General features: G+C 38.6%; 1 protein-coding gene across 1 annotated transcript in view; it reads right to left on the bottom strand.

The window, feature by feature from the left end:
* CATSPERT (catsper channel auxiliary subunit tau) overlaps positions 1 to 12,061 on the bottom strand; it is a 178,326-nt gene that overhangs the window by 165,686 nt on the left and 579 nt on the right.

Consider the following 12,061-nt stretch of genomic DNA (forward strand, 5'->3'; position numbering starts at 1 on the left):
ACAAAATAGACTTTAAAACAAAGACTGTAACAAGAGTCGAAGGACACTACACAATTATTAAGGGAACAAGATATAATAATTGTGTTTATGCATCCAAATACATACGGCACCTATTAACAAACATAAGGAAGTAATTGATAGTAATGCAATAATAGGAGGGGACATCAACACCCCACTTATATCAATGAATAGATCATCCAAACAGAAAACCAACAAGGAAACAGAGGCTTTAAATGACATATTGGACCAAATGGATCTAACAGATGTATTCAGAACATGTTATCTAGAGGATAAATTGAGGGTCGATGGAGGGAGGTGCATGGGGGATGGACTTCATGGGTGATGGGTATTAAGGAAGGCATTTATGATGAGCACTGTGTGTTTACGTAAGTGATGAATCACTGAATTCTACTCCTGAAACCAATATTGCACTGCATGTTAACTAGAATAAAAATTTGAAAGGAAAAAAAAAAAAAAACATGCTATCCTAAAACAGGATACACATTCTTTTCAAGAGCACATGAAACACTCTCCAGAATAGATACCATGTTAGGTGACAAATGAAGTATCAACAATTTAAAAAGGACTTAAGTCATACCATGCATCTTTTCAGACCACAATGCTATGAAACTAGAAATTAATAACACAGGGGCGCCTGGGTGGCGCAGTCGGTTAAGCATCCAACTTCAGCCAGGTCACGATCTCGCGGTCCGTGAGTTCGAGCCCCGCGTCAGGCTCTGGGCTGATGGCTCGGAGCCTGGAGCCTGTTTCGGATTCTGTGTCTCCCTCTCTCTCTGCCCCTCCCCCGTTCATGCTCTGTCTCTCTCTGTCCCAAAAATAAATAAAAACGTTGAAAAAAAATTAAAAAAAAAAAAGAAATTAATAACACAAAAGATTCTGGAACGAACACAAATATATGGCGGTTAAATAACATGCTACTAAACAATGAATGGGTCAATCAAGAAATCAAAGAGGAAACCAAAAAACAATGAAGACAGATGAAAATACAATAGCCCAAAATCAATGGAATGCAGTAAAAGCTGTTTAAGTTTATAGTCATAAAAGCCCTACCTCAAAAAGGAAGAAAAGTATCAAATGAACAACCTAGCCTTACAACGACCACAGCTAGAAAAAGAGAAAAAAAGCTAAAAATGAGTTCGAGAAAGGGAGTAATAAAAATTAGAGCACAAATAAAAACTAAAAAAAAAAAAAAGAAAAGATCAATGAAATGAGGAGCTGGTCCTTTGAAAAGGTCAACAAAACTGATAAACCTTTAACCAGACTCAAAAAAAAGAAGAGGAAGAAGATGACGATGATGAAAACTCAAAATCCGAAATGAAAGAGGAGAAATATCAACCAAAACCACAGAAATATAGGACTGTACGAAAATATGATGAACAATTCCATGCCAACAAATAGGCAATCTAGAGGAAATAGATAAATTCCTAGAAACATATAACCACCCAAAACTGAACCAGGAAGAAATAAAAACTTTAAACAGACCAATTACTAGCAATGAAATTGAATCAATAATCAAAAGGCTCCCAACAAACAGAAGTCCAGAACGAGACAGCTTCACGGGTGAGTTCTATCAAATATTTTTTTTAATTTTTATTTTTGAGACAGAGAGCACAAGCAGGAGAGGGACAAAGGGGAACAGAGGATCCAAAGTGGTCTCTGGGGTGATAGCAGTGAGCCCAATATGGGGCTCAAACTCACAAAACACAGATCATGACCCGAGCTGAAGTTGGATGTTCAACTGACTGAGCCACCCAGGTGCCCCAAGTTCTAGCAAACATTTAAAGATGAGTTAATATCTAGCTTAGTTGGGAAGATGGCGGCATAGGAGGACGCTAGGCTCACCGCGTCCTGTGGATCACTTAGATTCCACCCACACCTGCCTAAATAACCCAGAAAACCCCCAGAAGCCTAGCAGAACAGATTCTCCAGAGTCAAGCGGAGACAAGAGGCCCACGGGAGAGGGTAGGAAGGGCAGAGAGGTGGTGCTTGATACATGGACTGACGGGAGGGAGCCGGGGCAGAGGGCCAGCCCACCCGCAAGGCAAAGCAGAGCCCCCGAGTCTGGCTTGCAAAAGCAGACCAGACGGTGTGTGTTCTGACAGCAAGAGGGACTTAACATCTGGAAGGTTTTAAGTTAACAGCTCTGCTCAGAGAACGGGAGGTCTAGAGGACAATGGGAGGGAGAGTTGTTGAGCCCCAGACGACAGAGCTCAGCTTGGCGAGGAACAAAGGCGCTCACCAGCACCATCTCCCTTGCCCATCCCCCAGCCAAAATCCCAAAGGGAACCAGTTCCTGTCAGGGAACTTGCTTGCACCGGGCAAACACCCAACATTGTGCTTCTGTGGATCCATCCCTCCGGCAGCGGGTGTGACTCCCTCCCGGTGCTGAGGGCCCCTCCAGAAGCGGATCTCCGAAGGAAAAGCGAGCTGAGCCTGCCCCTCCTGCCCCTGTGCACCATGCCGAACCACCCCAGCTAATATACCAGATCCCCAGCACCACAAGCCTGGCAGTGTGCAAGTAGCCCAGCCGGGCCACCCCACCCCACAGTGAATCCCGCCCCTAGGAGAGGGAAAGAGAAGGTACACACCAGTCTGACTGTGGCTCCAGCAGCGGGCTGGGGGCAGATATCAGGTCGGACTGCGGCCACACCCACCAACGCAAGTTATTCACGACAGCACAGGGGAAGTGCCCTGCAGTTCCACACCACTCCAGGGACTATCCAAAATGACGAAACTGAAGAATTCCCCTCAAAAGAATCTCCAGGAAGTAATAACAGCTAACGAACTGATCAAAAAGTATTCAAACAATGTAACAGAAAGTGAATTTAGAATAATAGTCATAAAATTAATCGCTGGGTTGAAAACAGTATAAAGGACAGCAGAGAATCTATTGCTACAGAGAACAAGGGACTAAGGAACAAGAGGAGCTAAAAAATGCTATTAATGATCTGCAAAATAAAATGGAGACGACCACGGCTCGGATTGAAGAGGCAGAGGAGAGAATAGAGGAACTAGAAGATAAAATTATGGAAAAAGAAGAAGCTGAGAAAAAGATTAAAAAATCCAGGAGTATGTGGGGAAAATTAGAGAACTAAGTGATGCACTAAAGAGAAATAATCTACGCATAATTGGTATTCCAGAGGAGGAAGAGAGAGGGAAAGGTGCTGAAGGTATACATGAAGAAATCATAGCTGAGAACTTCCCTGATCTGGGGAAGGAAAAAGGTATTGAAAGCCAAGAGGCACAGAGAACTCCCTTCAGACGTAACTTGAATCGATCTTCTGCATGACATATCATAGTGAAACTGGCAAAATACAAGGATAAAGAGAAAATTCTGAAAGCAGCTAGGGATAAACATGCTCTAACATATAAAGGGAGACCTATAAGACTCGTGACGGATGTCTACTGAAACTTGGCAGGCCAGAAAGGGATGGCAGGAGATCTTCAATGTGATGAACAGAAAAAATATGCAGCCAAGAATCCTTTATCCAGCAAGTCTGTCACTTAGAATAGAAGCAGAGATAAAGGTCTTACCAAACAAACAAACACTGAAGGAATTCGTCACCACTAAACCAGCCCTACAAGAGATCCTAGGGGGGGTCCTGTGAGATAAAGTACCAGAGACATCTCTACAAGCATGAAACCTACAGACATCACAATGACTCTAAACCCATATCTTTCTATAATAACACTGAATGTAAATGGACTAAATGCGCCAACCAAAAGACATAGGGTATCAGAATGGATAAAAAAAACAAGACCCATCTATTTGCTGTCTACAAAAGAGTCATTTTACACCTGAGGACACCTTCAGATTGAAAGTGAGGGGATGGAGAACTATTTATCATGCTACTGGAAGTCAGAAGAAAGCTGGAGTGGCCATACTTATATCAGACAAACTAGACTTTAAATTAAAGGCTGTAACAAGAGATGAAGAAGGGCATTATATAATAATTACAGGGTCTATCCATCAGAAAGAGCTAACAATTATAAATGTCTGTGCGCCGAATATGGGAGTCTCCAAATTTATTAAACAATTACTCACAAACATAAGCAACCTTATTGACAAGAATGTGGTAATTGCATGGGACTTTAATACCCCACTTACAACAATGGATACCCCACTTACAACAATGGATAGATCATCTAGACACAGGATCAATAAACAAGGGCCCTGAATGATACATTGGATCAGATGGACTTGACAGATATATTTAGAACTCTGCATCCCAAAGCAACAGAATATACTTTCTTCTCGAGTGCACATGGAACATTCTCCAAGATAGATCACATACTGGGTCACAAAACGGCCCTTCATAAGTATACAAGAATTGAGATCATACCATGCACACTTTCAGACCACAATGCTATGAAGCTTGAAATCAACCACAGGAAAAAGTCTGGAAAACCTCCAAAAGCATGGAGGTTAAAGAACACCCTACTAACGAATGAATGGGTCAACCAGGCAATTAGGGAAGAAATTAAAAAATATATGGAAACAAACGAAAATGAAAATACAACAATCCAAACACTTTGGGATGCAGCGAAGGCAGTCCTGAGAGGAAAATACATTGCAATCCAGGCCTATCTCAAGAAACAAGAAAAATCCCAAATACAAAATCTAACAGCACACTTAAAGGAAATAGAAGCAGAACAGCAAAGACACCCCAAAGCCAGCAGAAGAAGAGAAATAATAAAGATCAGAGCAGAAATAAACAATATAAAATCTAAAAGAACTGTAGAGCAGATCAATGAAACCAAGAGTTGGTTTTTTGAAAAAATAAACAAAATTGACAAACCTCTAGCCAGGCTTCTCAAAAAGAAAAGGGAGATGACCCAAATAGATAAAATCATGAATGAAAATGGAATTATTACAACCAATCCCTCAGAGACACAAGCAATTATCAGGGAATACTATGAAAAATTATAAGCCAACAAACTGGACAACCTGGAAGAAATGGACAAATTCCTACACACCCACACACTTCCAAAACTCAATCAGGAGGAAATAGAAAGTTTGAACAGACCCATAACCAGTAAAGAAATTGAATCAGTTATCAAAAATCTCCCAACAAATAAGAGTCCAGGACCAGATGGCTTCCCTGGGGAATTCTACATTAAAACAGAGATAATACCTATCCTTCTCAAGCTGTTCCAAAAAATAGAAAGGGAAGGAAAACTTCCAGACTCATTCTATGAAGCCAGTATTACTTTGATTCCCAAGCCAGACAGAGACCCAGCAAAGAAAGAGAACTACAAGCCAATGTCCCTGATGAATATGGATGCAAAAATTCTCAATAAGATACTAGCAAATCAAGTTCAACAGCATATAAAAAGAATTATTCACCATGATCAAGTGGGATTCATTCCTGGGCTGCAGGGCTGGTTCAACATTCGCAAATCAATCAACGTGATACATCACATTAATAAAAGAAAAGAACCATAAGATCCTGTCAGTCGATGCAGAAAAGGCATTTGACAAAATTCAGCAACGCTTCTTAACAAAAACCCTCAAGAAAGTCAGGATAGAAGGAACATACTTAAACATCATAAAAGCCATTGAGAGCTTTTTCCCTGAGATCAGGAAGATGACAGGGATGTCCACTCTCACCGCTGTTGTTTAACATAGTGTTGGAAGTTCTAGCATCAGCAATCACACAACAAAAGGAAATCAAAGGCATCAAATTTGGCAAAGATGAAGTCAAGCTTTCACTTTTTGCAGATGACATGATATTATACATGGAAAATCCGATAGACTTCACCAAAAGTCTGCTAGAACTGATACATGAATTTAGCAAAGTTGCAGGATACAAAATCAATGTACAGAAATCAGTTGCATTCTTATATACTAATAATGAAGCAACAGAAAGACAAATAAAGACACTGATCCCATTAACAATTGCATCAAGAAGCATAAAATAGCTAGGAATAAATCTAACCAAAGATGTAAAAGATCTGTATGCTAAAAACTATGGAAAGCTTATGAAGGAAATTGAAGAAGATATAAAGAAATGGAAAAACATTCCGTGCTCATGGATTGGAAGAATATTGTCAAAATGTCAATACTACCCAAAGCTATCTACACATTCAATGCCATCGCAATCAAAATTGCACCAACATTCTTCCTAAAGCGAGAGAAGCAATCCTAAAATTCATAAGGAACCTCAAAAGGCCCCGAATAGCCAAAGTAATTTTGAAGAAGACGACCAAAGCAGGAGGCATCACAATCCCAGACTTTAGCCTCTACTACAAAGCTGTCATCATCAAGACAGCATGGTATTGGCACAAAAACAGACACATAGACCAATGGAATAGAATAGAAACCCCAGAACTAGACCCACAAACGTATGGCCAACTCATCTTTGACAAAGCAGGAAAGAACATCCAATGGAAAAAAGACAGTCTCTTTAACAAATGGTGCTGGGAGAGCTGGACAGCAACATGCAGAGGAATGAAACTAGACCACTTTCTCGCACCATTCACAAAAATAAACTCAAAATGGATAAAGGACCTGAATGTGAGACAGGAAACCATCAAAACCCTAGAGGAGAAAGCAGGAAAAGACCTCTCTGACCTCAGCCGTAGCAATCTCTTACTCGACACATCCCCAAAGGCAAGGGAATTAAAAGCAAAAATGAACTACTGGGACCTCATGAAGATAAAAAGCTTCTGCACAGCAAAGGAAACAATCAACAAAACTAAAAGGCAACCAACGGAATGGGAAAAGATATTTGCAAATGACATATCGGACAAAGGGCTAGTATCCAAAATCTATAAAGAGCTCACCAAACTCCACACCCAAAAAACAAATAATCCAGTGAAGAAATGGGCAGAAAACATGAATACACACTTCTCTAAAGAAGACATCCAGATGGCCAACAGGCACATGAAAAGATGCTCAACGTCACTCCTCATCAGAGAAATACAAATCAAAACCACACTCAGATATCACCTCACGCCAGTCAGAGTGGCCAAAATGAACAAATCAGGAGACTATAGATGCTGGCGAGGATGTGGAGAAACAGGAACCCTCTTGCACTGTTGGTGGGAATGCAAATTGGTGCAGCCGCTCTGGAAAGCAGTGTGGAGATTCCTCAGAAAATTAAAAATAGACCTACCCTATAACCCAGCAATAGCACTGCTAGGAATTTACCCAAGGGATACAGGAGTACTGATGCATAGGGGCACTTGTACCCCAATGTTTATAGCAGCACTCTCAACAATAGCCAAATGATGGAAAGAGCCTAAATGTCCATCAACTGATGAATGGATAAAGAAATTGTGGTTTATATACACAATGGAGTACTATGTGGCAATGAGAAAGAATGAAATATGGCCTTTTGTAGCAACGTGGATGGAACTGGAGAGTGTGATGCTAAGTGAAATAAGCCATACAGAGAAAGACAGATACCATATGGTTTCACTCTTATGTGGATCCTAAGAAACTTAACAGAAACCCATGGGGGAAGGGAAGGAAAAAAAAAAAAAAAAGAGGTTAGAGTGGGAGAGAGCCAAAACATAAGAGACTGTTAAAAACTGAGAACAAACTGAGGGTTGATGGGGGGTGGGAGGGAGGGGAGGGTGGGTGATGGGTATTGAGGAGGGCACCTTTTGGGATGAGCACTGGGTATTGTATGGAAACCAATTTGACAATAAATTTGATATATGAAAAAAATAAAATAAAATCTAAATGAAATGTATAATTTCCTAAGGAAATACTAATTAACAAAATTTACCCTATCAGTGATAAACAGCTTAAATAGACCAATTTCTATAAAAGAAATAGAGAAAGTTAGCAAGGAACTACCACCACAAAAAAAAGTGCCAGGGCCAGGAGTTTTTACAAGGAATTCTATCAAACCTTCAAAGAACAGACATCCCATGGCACTACAGATTGTACCATTGAATATTAAGGAAAACTTTCTATTTCTATGAAGCAAGCATAACACCATACCTAAACTGATAAAATTATAGACAAGTATCACTTATAAATATTGATACAAAAATACCAAATAATAACAAATTGAGCACCACATTAAGAACATAATATGCAATAACCAAGAGGTATTAATTCCAGGAATGCAAGGCAGTTTGATATTGGGAAATTCATTAATACAATATAACACATCCTAGATCTAAGGAGAAAAGTTGTATGATTATTTCCATACATGTTTAAATGGCCTCTGACAAAATTCAACATTCTCAAAAATGGGAATTAAGCAAGTCTTGAAGCCAGTGTTTCATTTGGTATGGAAACACTAGAAGCACTTTTACTAAGATCAGGAACAAAGCAAGGCTGCCTGCTATCACATCACTCTTCAACATCTTACTGGTGGCATGAGACAAAGCAGGTAGATAAGAGAGATCAACTACAGGCAAAAGAATTGGAAAAAAAAAATAAAATTATCTCTATTTGAAGATGATCTGATTGTGTATCTAAAATTAAAATAACAACACTAGCTCAAATGTTTAAAAAATTCAATAAGGTAGTAGGTTATGAAATTAACATACAGAAATCAATAGCCTTAATATACGTAAAAAATAAGGGATACAGCACAGAAAAAGGCCCTCCTTAGAAATAATCTTAACAAAAACTGTCCAAAACTCCTAAAAGGAAATCTACAAGATACCTAAGTAGATCTGAAATGAATGGAAAGGCATCTCTTACCTCTTATACAGGACAAGTCAACATCATAAAGATGTCAGTTTTACCTAACTCTTCAATTTAATGCAATCCTTATAAAAGAATATAGGCTTCTTTACTGAGACAAACCAATTAATAATCAAGTGCTTTTTAAAAAGTTATAATATTCAGGATATCATTAGAAAAGGAAAAATACAAAGTTGGGAACCAGCCTTACCAGACATTAAGGCATAGTATAAGTCTTTAAAATAAAATAGTATGGTCCTGGTACATGATCTGAAAAACAGACCACTAGAACAGAAAGTCCAGAAAAAAATCAAATATATATGTTCACTTAGTATAAAGGTGACATCTCAAATCAATGCAGCAAAGATGGATTTTTTTTTTCTTAATAAATGGTTTAAGGGCATCTACTTTAAGAAGGAAAAAAAATCCATACCTCATACCATACAATCCAAATAAATCAGGGATTTTTTTATGTGTTTTTGTTTTGTTTTGTTTTTAGAGAGAGACAGAGCGTGAGCGGGAGAGCGGGAGAGGGAGAGGGAGAGGGAGAGGGAGAGACAGGGAGAGAGGGAGAGAGGGAGGGAGGGAGGGGGGGAGAGAGGGAGGGAGGGAGGGGACACAGGATCTGAAGCAAGCTCCAGGCTCTGAGCTGTCAGCACAGAGCCCTATGCGGGGCTCAAACTCATGAACCAGGAGATCATGACCTGAGCTGAAGTAGGAGCTCAACTAACTGAGCCACCCAGGTGTCCCAAAATAAATCAGGGATTTAAATGTAAAATGATAATATCAAGGATTAAATGTAAAAATGATATACAAGTACTAGAAGGTAACAGGTAAATTCCTTTACAACTAGGGTATATGTAAACAGTTTTTAACTAAGACCCACAATTCAGATGTAATAAAAGATTGATAAACTTGACCTCATAAAATTGACAACCTTTTTACATAGCAAAAAGTACCATGAACAGTCAAAATACAGCTGTTAAATTGTGAAAAAATATTTGTGACACGTATCACAGATGAAGATCTAATTTCCTTAAATAAAGAATTTTTGAAAAGTGGAGGAGGAAAAGAACAAAATTCTCTAAGGAAAATAACTTGAACAGAAAATTCATACACAAAAAAATTTAAGATACTTTAAACATACAAAAAAAGATATGCTATGGCCTCATTTCACGCCACTCCCCCTCTCATTCACTATGTTCTGTGACCATTCCGAATTATCCGTCTGCAGAAACTTCACGCTTCTTTACTCCTTTTATTATGCTCTCCAAAACTCTTTAAATGGTAACTAGTCTCTTCAGGTTTTCACTTAAAAGCCAATACTTACAGAGGCATTCTCTGATTCTACTATCTTTCTCCACCACAATTATTTTATATCGCAGTGCCGCTTTATTTCCTTAGAATGCAACATAATCTGTAACTCTCTCTCCCAATTGAAAATTAGCTTCAAGAAAGGTGCTTTGCTTGTCTTGTTCACCATTGCATCCCTGTGTCTAATACAAAACTTGGCACACAAGCCTAGGTGTAATAAAAGTAAAATAACGAGAAGTTAGGAAGTAGCGTCTAGTTTGCTTTCAGCAGTGAGCTGCTGAAAGGAACTAACGAGGTTTAAAGAACTAATATTAATGTGCAGTGTACATAATCCACATTTTTACCAAAATCAGAAGCTGCAATACCCCTCAACTGGAGCACTCTCTCTAGTTAATCCTTCCAATTCCTTTAGTAATTTATATTCAATAAACTTTCTTTTCATCTCACCGAGATCTCCAGTCATTTATCCCTCCTTTTTCTTTCACCTGGTTCATGAAACTCTTCTGGCTTCATTTGCTTTCTTCTCTAGCATACTCCCTCAATCTACAACTTCCACATCAATGCCTATCTTTTTCCTCTATCTATAGTAATTTTCAAACTATGAACCACAGGGGTAGTTTAAAATTTGAGCATATTCCTGGGGCCCCAGCCTTCTGACTCAGTAGATCTAAGGTGGAGGCCCAAGAATCTAGATTTTAGTAAGTATCCTAGAAGATTTGGATACCAGTGATCCAAGGATAAAATATACACTGGTCTGAAGGAAGAGATGCCTTTCTTCCTATCTAAGAAGGATACCTCTCTCTGTGCTCTAGAGACCATACTTTTCCATTCTCTCAGCGATTTTACTTTACTGTACTCATTGTCTACATTCTTTAATCTCTCTTTAAATCCTAACAAACAATTTTCCCATAAAGCATATCTGATCCATGTCAACCCCCTCCTTAAAACCCACCAGCTTTTCCTGTTTCCAGTCTCCGTGGTTCTCAACTTTGAATAACAATGAATTGAAATGTGTTCTAAGCATTATCTGCAAACTAGTGTTTTCCAAAATGTATGCTAAGAGGATGTGAAATATATATGAGAGATATATTTGCTTCCAAGTTTAAAACAAATGTATTTTGTACAGAAAATGCTAAACATATTTACAGAGCTGTTCTGATTCCACTATGATAAACTGCTTTCAAGAAATCATGTACCATAAAATGCCAAGAAATCATAGAAAGACTACCTGTTGCCCAAATATATAATGTCCCATCTGTGTACTGATACATAGGCAGCATTTATTAAAGAGCGCCATCCATTCCATGTTCAATGGTCTACATTATGTATCTTATAGCTATTATAATAATTTTAATAGCATATACTTGCATTACTCTAAATGTATTATATAATAAATGCCTATAGTGCATAAACTCATTACTCATTCCTCTGGATCTGTGTCTGAAAAGAATTCATTTACGTGGTCATTATAACTAAATCCAAGTGCACATTTCATTTCCTAAGCTCTTTTTGTTGTTCTCTCAAAATATTAAAATATTCTACGGTCAAATAATTTGGGAAACCAAACTTGGGTAAACAGTGTACCTTGCATATAGGTACACTATTCTTTTTTGAATGTATGTAGATACTGTTGTACCTATAAGTAAATTAAAAACACTGCTGCATGGTAGCTTTTTGCCATTACAGATTTTCCCAATTAGTAGAGAGTAAAGAGCCAGTTACTTTAATGTGAGAAACTTTGTTTTTTGGGGAGTCCCTGGGGGGCTCAGTTGGTTAAGCGTCCAACTTGAAACTCAAGAGCTTCTTGAAACTCAAGAGTTTCATACATTTCAAATATAAATTAATCTTTCTAATTAAGAACAGGAGGCCAATAATTCACTTTGTAGACATGATGCAGATTTGGTCCTACAGGTTCATCTGTAAGAACCTCAAGAATTGAAAACAAAGGTAACTAAAGTTTCTGGAGTTTAGCCTTTTGACCATATAAATGAAATCCCAATGATGTGTGATGACACCATCACTAAAGTCAATGATGACAGCAGCTGACACTTATTCACTCTGTGCTTTGCAGTGTTA

The sequence above is a fragment of the Herpailurus yagouaroundi genome, unplaced genomic scaffold (genome assembly GCF_014898765.1).
Source record: "Herpailurus yagouaroundi ecotype Mexico unplaced genomic scaffold, PumYag 140, whole genome shotgun sequence".
In the NCBI taxonomy this organism is placed as follows: domain Eukaryota; kingdom Metazoa; phylum Chordata; class Mammalia; order Carnivora; family Felidae; genus Herpailurus; species Herpailurus yagouaroundi.